This window comes from Acanthochromis polyacanthus, chromosome 7 (assembly GCF_021347895.1).
Source record: "Acanthochromis polyacanthus isolate Apoly-LR-REF ecotype Palm Island chromosome 7, KAUST_Apoly_ChrSc, whole genome shotgun sequence".
NCBI lineage: Eukaryota > Metazoa > Chordata > Actinopteri > Pomacentridae > Acanthochromis > Acanthochromis polyacanthus.
This window is the reverse complement of record NC_067119.1, coordinates 1,920,607-1,932,183: the sequence shown is the minus strand read 5'-3', so window position 1 is coordinate 1,932,183 and position 11,577 is coordinate 1,920,607. Positions and strand designations below refer to the sequence as shown.

At 38.4% G+C, this 11,577-nt stretch overlaps 1 long non-coding RNA gene across 1 annotated transcript; it reads right to left on the bottom strand.

Annotated features, from left to right (window-relative positions):
* Nucleotides 1-1,324: 1,324 nt before the first annotated feature.
* LOC127534717 (uncharacterized) lies at nucleotides 1,325-7,565 on the bottom strand. Its single transcript, XR_007943081.1, has 3 exons — nucleotides 7,449-7,565; nucleotides 3,837-3,879; nucleotides 1,325-1,460 (listed from the first exon to the last, which is right to left on the bottom strand). It is a non-coding gene; the product is annotated as an uncharacterized LOC127534717 (long non-coding RNA).
* Nucleotides 7,566-11,577: the final 4,012 nt, after the last annotated feature.

Genomic DNA, 11,577 nt, shown 5'->3' with positions numbered 1-11,577 from the left:
GCTGAAGTCTTCCCAGCTCCTCTTCTACCACACAGGACCAGGTTCAGAGGAGGTTTGATGGGTTCAGACTTTGGTCTTCTTGTCTCTTCAGGGAAGGGGAGGAAGGTTTCTTTAATTTTGTGCACAGTGTTGACGATTACCGTTTCTCTTGTTCCAAACAGAAAAGGGTTTGATGCTGGTTTGATGGGATCATGTACAAGCACGAGAGGATCGCATTGTTTTTTTGCCGTTTCTTCAATCATTTGCTCCTCAGCGATTTTGAGGAAGGTTTCTTTGTCTTCGTGCACAATGTGATCCTGATGAACTCTGACTTCTTCTGCCTTTGTCAAAGTAGCATAATTTGCCTTCTTTAATACATCACACCTCAAATGTTCTCCGTTGTTTCTTGTCACCAGCCTTCCCACTCTGGTTAACAGATCTGAAAGTTCAACATCTTTCATCTCCAAGGATCTAAAGTGACACTGTCTGACAATGTCTTTGAATGGTGGATAGCGGTTACCCTGCGTCATGACTCCACCACTCTGGTCTCTGGACATTAATACCACTGAATGGTGAAATGATCGATCACTTAAAAGATTCAGGACTCTGCAGATCCTCCGTCTGTGTTCCTCAGTGAAGTCTTCAGGCTGTAGAACCAGCAGGAACACATGAGGTCCAGGATCAGAGAGTCTCACACAGAGTTCTACATGTTCTGTCAGTTCGTCATCAGAGAGGTTTGGATTCAGCAGATCTGGAGTGTTGATGAGGACCATGTTCACCTGCTTCACCCATCCTCTGACCTTCACACAGCGGTCTGGTTCTTCCTCAGTGTTGAACTTGGTCTCTCCCAGTAATAAATTCCCAGCAGAACTCCTCTCAGACCAGCTGTTCCCCAACAGAACAACCCTCAGCTCAGACACTGGAAAGACGACAAATGAAAATTCCCTCCATGAAATGAAAACTTGAGATTTGTCAGTTTTACATTTCTGTGATGAGAAGGAGAACTTAACACAGAGCATTCACGAAGAAAACACACATCAGTCCAACATGTGAAGGAATGTAGTCTTTTATAACTCACTGTGAGGTGGCAGGAAAATAAAGCTGCTTTTGCGCTCCAGGGGTTTTGGAGCTGTGAGGACAAATAAAAACAGAATTTGAGTTTCTTCATTCATTTTTCAGAACACTGCTGGCAGCAAACTGTGTTTATTCTGTGGTTTTATCAGAAACAGGACCAGATGTTTTCTAATCTTCTCTCTGCAGTAACTGTTGCTGAGCTGCCTGCAGTGTATTTAAGTTGTTTCTGACAACATGAGCTCTTGTTCTTCCTCCAGTTAGTCCAAAATAACATTTATTCAGTTCAGCAACAGTGTAGAAGAAATGAACTCTCAGGTAACATCCAGGTGCCATAAATCCTGAATGGACTCACCAGGTGCTGCTGCCATGCTGCCCTCTGCTGGAAACCCACCAGAAAGAAATCACATCTGTTGGGTTAAAACACAGAGTGAGATTAAACAGGAAGTTCTACCTTCATTAGTCTGTCTGCTCTGACATGTTGGTGGATAAACTCTGAAATAATGTCTGGACTCAACAAAAACTGTTTGCATCAATCTTTATGACCTCAGACAGACTTTCAATGGAATTATGTTCAACCAACAAACTACATTAAATTACTGGAATTACCTTATTTAATGATTGGCAGCAGAAACAAAGAAATTAATGACTTATAAAAATGAGTATTTCCACATTATTTAAAATGATTTCTGAAGTGTTCCATATTTATTTCCTGTAATTATAAACAGAAGTTTTCAAACTGTCAGATTCAAATGAAGCTGCTCCAGTGTTTATATTTAGAGACTTTAAATCCTGAACTCAAGATGAAGAAAAATGAAGTTATCAAGACAGTTTCATTCATTTACCTCAACTTGAGTTTAGTTTTAAACCAACTGACACAGAGATTAGTTTAAATTACACTAAATATGAAGTTGATGCAACATTATTCTGTCAACACAAACAATGAAAATAAAGTTTGTAACTTCAAAGTCTAAATGAGGTTTTTATCTTGTAACTCTGCAGTTCTCTAAGTGGAGGGAACAGGTTCTAGGAATGACTTTTTACACTGCAGAGTTCTGGGAGATTTGTCTAATTAGTTAATTAGTCATTTAAAGGAATAAAAATCCAAGTTTTACATCAAACCCTGGACTTGTTGTGGATTCTCAGAGACATTTCATCTCATCAGGAAGGTTTCTGCAGCTTCCACTGACTGGAGGGAAGAAGTTGTGTTTTGCTGCCATCTGTGGTTCAAAGCTGTTTCACCTTTAACACACCTGAGAAGTGGAAGCACAGCCAGCAGTGATGTCACAGAGTCCTGGAGTTCACCTGAACATCACTGCAGCAAGGTGAGGATTTCCACAGGTGGAGTTCCTCTTTAATGTCTGTCTGAGTTTCCTGGTGTCTGAATGGAAGCAGCTCACAGGCAGCAGAGCGGCAGCAGAGCTCTGGATTTAATCAGCTAAAAACCAAAAGCTTCGCTTTGATTCTTTTACTGTCTGTTAGTGATTAACTACAGAGAAACCTGATCAGTCAGATTAACTTTATACCTGCAGGACAAAGGTCTGATTTATGAACATGATTGTGTGTAAATAATATCATAAAGCTCTGTCTGTTCTCTGCATGATGTGTTGTTGTAGCAGCAAATAGAAATGATTCTAGCTGCTAAAATAAATACTGAACATTTCCTAAAGTCAGAGCACCATGTCTGTCATCATATCTGTAGAGATGAAGGCAGCTGAAGTGGTTTTATATTCCTGAAGACATTTCACCTTTTTTTAGAAGCTCCTTCAGTTCTGACTGACTAGAGGAAGTTCTCAGACATTTCTCCTCCCAGGAGGTGAATCTGATTTAAACCTTCTGAAGATCACGTCACACAAAATAAAAACAAAATCCACTGAACAAAAATATGAATGTAACATTTTTGTTTTTGCTTCCATTTTTCATGAGCTGAACTCAAAGATGTCAGACTTTTTCTATGAACACAGAAGGTCTGTGTCTCTCAAATGTTGTTCACAAATCTGCCTTCTCATTTTAGTGTCCTTTTATTGTGTCCAGCCTGAGACACACCTGGACAATAATCATTCTGTTTAATCATTATCTCAATCCGTCATAGCTGTGAGGTGGCTGGATTATCTCAGCAAAGAAGAACTCACTAACAGATTTAGACACATTGGTGAACAATATTTCAGAGAAATAGACCTTTTGTGTTCATAGAAAAAGGCTCAGATCTTTGAGTTCAACACATGAAAAATGAGAGCAAAAACAAAAGTGTTGCATTTATGTTTTTGCTCAGTGTATGTATGATCAACATTTGACAGTAAAACCGGCTGAAACATGCAACAGTTTTGGGTCTTCTATTGATTTGAGCTCTCAGATACTTTTACTTTGAAGGTCTCAGACCTGATTTGTCTTTTCAGGACTGTGTTCACAGTGAAAGTTGGGAAACTTCACAGCTTTATAAACACTCTGAAGAGTAAAAAAAACTGAAGCTGCACAATTACGACATGGCAGAGGAAAACCTTTGTGCAGGCACAACACAACATTCACAAGTACGCAAATTCTAGTCACTGACCTTGGACTATTAGGGACTAGTCATAAATGTCAGCCGTTAGTCTCAGAATGCTAGTCCTTAGCCAATGATGTTGGTCACTAACCTAGGAACACTAGTCATCAGCTGAGGAATGTTGGTTATTCACTAAGAATGCTCTTGAAGAGTCAAAGAACACTAGTTACTGGCCTGAAGGTGAAATAAAACATATTTTGAAGCAGATTTAATGTCAGTGTGAACACGATAAACTTGGACTCACCAGGAGCTGCCACAGCGTCACATGAATTCACCTGGACGACCACCTTTATGGGATGTTAAGAAAATACAGTTAGAAACTCTGAACTTTGTACAAATATTCATTCTTTATGTTTTCATGATGTCACTATACTTTTGTGAATTCTATCAACTGTAAATCACATTTTGTCTCTTTAAACCAGTTTTCTAATTTCACTGAAAGTGTAAAAATGATGTTAACGGCTCCTTTAGTCACAAGATGTTCATGTTTATTTACAGTTTTTGCTGCAGTTTTAGTTCGGTAAGATCACAGATATTATTACTATAATTATCATTACCTATGGTTCGTGCTGCTTTGAAAGATGTTGCTGCTGTAACGCTGGAAATTTCCCCTGACATGGGGAGCAATAAAGGTTTATCTCATCCTATCAGGAAAGAACAATAATTCTAACAGCAAAATCATGTTTTATGTTTCAGGTAAAACAAACATCTTGTGTTACTAATTCAGTTAAATTGGTCCAATAAATGTGTTTTTAGGCTGCAGAGTTTTATCTCCAGCTTCCAGCAGCAGTGTCTGGTCTGTCTCTTCACCAAAACCCTCTCTGTGTTTTCAGGAGTTCAGCTGCAGCATCGTCTCCTTCACTTTTGCAGCTTTATCCTCATTAAAAACCTGCTTTCAGACTCTGGTTTAGGATCTGCTGGGAGTCATTTAATCAGGGGAACAGCAGCAGTAAATTCATCAATCATTTACATCCTCTGACGGCTCTTTTTGACAAAACTTCACAGAAGTCAAACCTTTATTTCATTGAAAAGTTGCTTCATTATTAAAAATTGCAGAAAGTAAATATAATCTTTTTTTTAAATGAAGTGAATCTTTTTCTGTCATTTAGCAAATAAATCTGCATCATTCCTCCTCTGAGAAACTCTGAACAAACCGCATCCACTGAACAGTTTCCAGTTTTTACCGGAACTACTTTCTGCAGAAGAAATAGTCCCTGTTTGTGGGATCAGTGAGGCTGACTCCCCTCCTCTCTGATCCACTTTAACCTGTGACTTACTGAATACATATGTCCACTGGAACATTATCAGGCAGCAAACAAACTACTGTGTTACTGAGTCTCAGACCTGTTTGTTTTTCCTCATCACTTTTCTTCACAGTTTCAGGAATCCACAATTAGAATCCCAGAAATCACATAAAAACAACAAATGCTGCAGAAAAGTATCTTACGTTAAATATTTAGTATTTTAGGATTTTTGTTAATAATATTTTCATAAAAACTGAAAAACAGACTATAAATAAGCACAAGACAACATGAGAACAACTAGAATAAGTTCAAATCTAAATAAAATGACAATAAAAACATAAAGAAAAATTACATGTGACTACACAGAGCTGAACCCTCATGTTGTCTTTGTGTCATAGATAAGCCAGCCACTATGTTTAATAGCATAGAAAACCTCCTAAACGACCTTTTTTCAACTTGAAATTCAATGTCTTTTCCTAAAGAGACCCCAACATTAGAAAAAGTGAAACATTGTTTTTGTTTATGATGTGTACAGTTTAATATGTTCATCATATTTTTATTTTGCATGTATCATTTTTATTTTATTCTTATTTTTATTATATTCTATTGTTATCTTCTCATTTTTCCTACCCTCAAGATGTAGGAGCAATGATTCAGAAGATGTGAGTAGTATTTTGTGAGTTTTGTAGTTTCCCATTCCATTGTACAGTATACAGTACACTGTCGTTTCACTTCACAAATGCATTTCAAGCGACTTTCTGCACATTTCTGGTACTTTCTTAGGCTATACAAGCACTATCTCTTGCTAAACAAACACGGTTTACACCTATGCAGTACCTTTAGCAGCAATGATAGTGATGAAAAACCTCTACTTTAAGAAAAGAAACCATTGAAACGTGTGATGGAATAAAAATGAGCGGCGTCCACTGATTAAATACAGTCTTTCTGCCCTCTGAAAAGGGGAAAATCCAGGTAATCACAAAGTGTGTGATGCATGACAGGTTGTTTCTTCATGTAAAATAGATTTTGGATTAGAAATTCAATTAAGCTGATTTATTTTAGAGGCTCAGTGTAGGCGGGTTATTTTTGACCCTGAGGACAAAGACAGTGTTCAGGATGTTCAGACAACACGGAGTTAAATATCAGGGTGTGTCTGCCTGAAGCTCATTTAAATTTACTGAACAGAAAATTCACATTAAAGACTGTTGAAATGTTCAGAATCCAACTTTCACATTTTCTCAGAAACGTGCTCTGGTGACATTTGATAGTTAAAATGATTCTGTTCAGTTCAGGATCATCATGAATAAAATCATCTATTGTGGGTGTTTGTGTTTTTTCTTACAGCAGATTTCTTAAACTAGTATTAGTTTTATCTGATGGCAGCTCTCTGCAGTATCAAATCTGTAGTTTAAATGGATCCAGAGTGAATTCTTTCTGTAAAATCTGAGGAGTCTGCTGCCAGAATGAAATTAGTAAAAGGCAGAATCAAAACATACAACAGTGATTTACGTCAGAAAACCTTCAACGTCTCCACAGACAGAAGATTAGATTAAAAAAATAGATATTTTGAGCTGAAATAATTAAACTTCTAATGAATTTTTTCCAACAAAACTCACATTTTTCTCCAGTTTTCCTCCCAGAAACAAACAGAATCGACTCTGCAGCACCACAGATTCTACACTGACAGTCAATAGAAACTTTGAGGTAGAAATGTAGGCAGAGTTCTACTTGTAGGGGGGTTGTAATTATTCATTGTGGATTTACTGATGATCTAGTGCCCTGGTAGTTGAGATAATGATGAGTTGTCATTTTGTCATGATTCATTGCACATGGGTTGGTCACTTTGCAAAAGTGAACCAAATACACACCAAGCAATACTCAGTGAGTATCTGCACAATGTGAGAATGGGTTTGAAGGCCTATATAAAGGCCCAAAAAAGGCCACCATTGTTAGTCCAGTGAACAGCATCATGCCGCGTCTATCACATGAACAACGTCTCCGGGCACTGGGTATGGTGGAGGCCGCTTTGAGCTACAGTGATGTATCCAGGCGTATGGGCTGTTCCCAACCCACAATCAGAAGCCTGGTCCAAAGCATGCGCCGACGGATTGCTGCCTGCATCCAAGCAGATGGAGGCCGTACTCGGTATTGACTGCTGTGACTTTGTGTTTGGCAGGTGTCGTTTTCTTTTGTGAAATTCTTTATTTTGAAATCATTCTTGAAACTTTAGATTTTTGATTCTGTATGCCAATATGCTAAACAAATGATTCATATGAAGAAAATCCAGTTTGGGGCTTCAAAATAAAAATTATGTTGAAAAATATGGTCTCAAAGTTTTTAATGACTGTCAGTGTACAAGGTCATAGTTACCTTTGTTATCTTTATTGGTTTTATAATCCTTCACTGTTTTTATTACTGCTCCAATCAAACGAGAGTTTATCTCTGTAGTGATCTTTACTGAGAACCTTTAGACTCTGCAGCAAACATTTATGAATCTCCTCATTAACTGTTTCCCTCCATCAAACCTCAGACTGTTGTTGAAATGAGAGAAATCAAAGCAGAACATGTTTCCACTTGTTCCAGGTAAAAACAGAAGCAGACGTCCTGCTTACCTGAGGCGGCCGTCGCTCTTCACTCTGATGTTTCTGCAGGTAACAGAGTTCATGTAGGGATTCTTCATCTGATCAAACACCTGAAACACACCATCAGCTGTCAGTTTACAGTCACAGAACTTCACAGCTGTTTTCATTTCTCTAGGTTTTAATGAACGGAACTCACCTGTGGACAGTCACTGCTTCCTTCTGAGTTCGAGTTCAAGAATGAAATGAGGACCAACCCAGTGATCAGAGTGTTGGTTTAATGTTTAACTCACTGGTATCACATGTTCAGTTAACTGTAGAGATGCTGAACTACAACATATGAACTGGATCCTTCATGGAGGAGCAGTGAGTTTTACAAAAACGATCTGAACTGAAGCTCAGTTACACTTGAGAATATCTCCGGAGTTCCAGGTCCTTGAAGTCCATGGAGGCGGGTGCAGATTTATCACTTTATAAACGGACCTTGCTTCTGACGTCCACCCAGGCGTAGTCATACCGCAGCATCCTGTGAAGATTCTGATTCTCATCTGGGTGGAGATAAGCTGAATGTTCCTCAGCCTCGTCTGATTAAGTGAACTCATAATTTCCTGTCACCATTCATTTCTTTAATGGCGTCTGCAGTTAGCATGGAGGGAGAAATGTTGGTGTAGTCGTTGTTCTCCCCTAACAACTTTGAAACATGTTTCTTTGTTCCTGCCTTCACATTGTCTTCTTGTTCTTTAAATAATTCCAACACCTCTAGCTCATGCTTTGGCTTCTTTTGCCTTTTTAAAGATTTTTCATTACATAAGCACTTCCATTTCCATGAAAGCATTTCTATCACATGTACCCTCCTGTAGCCATGAAGTATCTGCATTTTTGAGTACACTGTTTCCCAAAAGTTTGTTCTCCCAGAAAAAAAAAAAAGATGAAAGACTGAATATACAATATAATCAATAATTCAATAATCAGTATTTACCCCTTTCACTTTGATCAGTCTTTCATGGAACGTAGAGGCTCTAGAGTATGAAAGGTTCTATCCTCCCCTACTAGAGTTGAGCTGTTTCATGGTGATCAGTTGTGGACTCGTAAAGATATTTAGGATTCCCCAAATGTTCTCAATCGGGTTGAAGTCAGGGGAGTTTGGGTTCCATTCCTCCTTAAAGCAAAGTCGAAGCTCAGAACACAACTGCAGAATCATAAAGGCTCCATCTATATAAATACCAATTCTGAATGTCTGTTGAACATTTTTAATTCAGCTGCAGAATTAAGCGAAAGAGTTCAAGTATCTCTGGATCTTGTTCACAAGTGATGGGAAAATGGAGCAAGAGATGGACAGTGGAGTGGTGCGGGAGCTGAGGCGCAAGACAAAGCTCTCAATTTACCATCCATCGACGTCACCTATGGCCATGAGCTCTGAGAAGTGACTGAAAGAACAAGATTACAGATACAAGCGGCTGAAATGAGCTTCCTCTGTAGAATGGCTGTCTCAGTCTTACTGATAAGGTGAGGAGCTCAGACATCCGGAGGAAGCTCGGAGTCTAGCCGGTGGTCCTTTGCGTCGAAAGGAGCTAGTTGAGGTGGTTTGGCCATCTGACTCTGATGCCTCCAGGGAGACTTCCTTTGGAGGTTTTCCGAACACGTCCGCCTGGGAGGAGACCCCGGGGTAGACCCAGAAGTCACTGAAGGGATTATGTATCTTGTCTGGCCTGGGAACGCCTCGGGATCCCCCAGGATGAGCTGGAAAGCGTCGCTGAGGGGAGGGACGTCTGGAACGACCTGCTTCGCCTGCTGCCTCTGCAACCCGGCCCCGGATAAGTGGAGAAAGATGGATGGATGGATAAATACAGAACTGGCCCAAACAGGAAGTAGTACCTTTTGTAAACTGTTGTTGGTATAATATTGTGCATTGACAGTGGTACTTTGAGGCACAATGTGCAGCTCTGAGAGACTTGAAGTGGTTAAAGTTTGGAGAAAGAAAGGAACCCAAATCCCCCCAAAATATGTCAATAATCTGCATATTGATGCACTAAAGTATCAACAATCCAGATACTAATGCACTAACATATCAATCTGGACATTATTGCACTTACGTATCAATAATCTATATGTTAATGCACTTAAGTATCAATAATCTGGATATGAATGCACTACAGTATCAAAAATATAAATTAATGTATTAAAGTATCAATAGTCAGGATATTAATGTAGTAAAGCATCAATAATCTGCATATTCAAACACAATCCAACCAGCAGCAGCAGATCATCAGTTTGCTGATTCTCCACTAGATGGAGCCACGGAACCAGAAGCTGCTGGAAACAAACCAACAAAGTCCTGACAGTCTCTAATTACACTCCACATCAACAGGTGTTCTGCCTCTATTTAAAGTCTCTGCGATATTAAAAATAAAACACATGCAGCAGGACTTGTTTACTGTCGGCTGCTTCCTACTTTCACTCTGAGCTGTGAACGAGTCACAGCAGAAAAGTTTTTCTGACGAACCAGAAGCTTTAAATGCAACAGAAGTGAATTTTCAGCAGTTTCCAGACACGAATTTATTCGGATCGATGGGTGGGTATCGGCTCTTCATAGATTCTGATTATTGGAGCAGTTTAGTGACAGAAACCACCTTTTTTCAGACGCTTTAACTCCAGATTCTCAGAGTTCTGCTAGTTTCTCAGAGACTCTCACAAACTTCCAACTAGTTGTAATGTGAAGAATAAAGTCTGTTGCTGCTTCCTGTTACTATAACACTCTGAATATATCTGTCTGCCTCTACTGTATATCTATATCTACACATATCTATATCTGTATTTATAGAAAATCAGTGATAGCATTTCTTCAGACCAATGTTGTCCATCTTTTTACAGAATATTTAAATTAGTCATGTAAATTTATATCTGATGAAACATTATAGGTCCCAAGCCTTAATATTTTAACTTGAAAATGTGTATTTATATAGTAAGGTCTGCTGTTTCTGTGACTATTTAAACTAGTCAGGTCATTTTTCATTTTGTAGAACGTTGTAGGGCCTTAACATTTAAATGAGTCAGTTAATGTCTGTAATAAACCTAGCTTTGTCTTGACATTAATATTTCAAAATACAAACTACAAATTAGCATTCTAAATAATGTTGTAGCGTGTTAATCTTAATATTTAAATTAGTTCTATGAGTTTGGTGAATAATATTGTAACATGTTCGTATTTAAATTAGTCAGTGAAATATATATAATGTTTTAAGTTGTAAACTGTTAAACTTAATATTTATATTAGTCAGGTAAAGATAGGTAATAAATCGTAGAGTCTTAGCCTTAATATTTAAATTAGTCTAATGTGTGGATAATAATCCTCACTGTCAGGTTTGGTCAGTACTTGGACTGCTTTTTTTATGTATCTTTTAGTTCTGCCTTTCTTTGAGCTCAGACATAAATCTGTGGACATTAATGTCTCCTATAGAGTCCAAACTGACTGCTGCTTAATCAGTTTATTCAGTGTTTTAAACCCAGAATGAACGTTTTCAGTTAATTTGCAGAATTTTTGTATGAAAGTAAGAGAATGATTGTGAAAATCCCAACCAGTGTGGTCATTTTGTTTCACCCTAATTAACTGTATATTCCATATGATCAGATCTGTATGCAGATGAGTGAGATAAAAAGATGGATTTGTTCTATTTCTGCTCTTTCAGGCTGCTGAAGCCGGCAGTTGGTCTCCAGGATATTTAGTCTGAAGTGACAGAAACATGACGGAGGTTGCAGAACCTGCATGTCTTTCTGAATTGACAGTTCCAGATGTGCAGCCACTAAAACGAAGCAGCAGCTTTGAATTTCTGCCACCTTTCAGTAAGTTTAACTGAGTCTGTTGAACACAGCAGTCAGTCATTTTAAGTTCAGAAAATATAATTATTCAACCAACAACCTATACCGATTTGGAGGAATTAGCTTTTCCTCTACACTTAATGAAAAGTCTGAATGGTCTGAAATTGTCAGGCATCTTAATATAAAGGAAATCCTGAACTCAAAGTGAAGAAATGCCAACTTCATGAAGTTACCTCAACTTGAACATAGTTTTTATTCATCTAATGCAGAAATTTGACTTCTTAGATTCATCTCAACATGCGCCTGCCCTCTCTTCCACTCTAACAAAAAAGATTTGGACTCAACA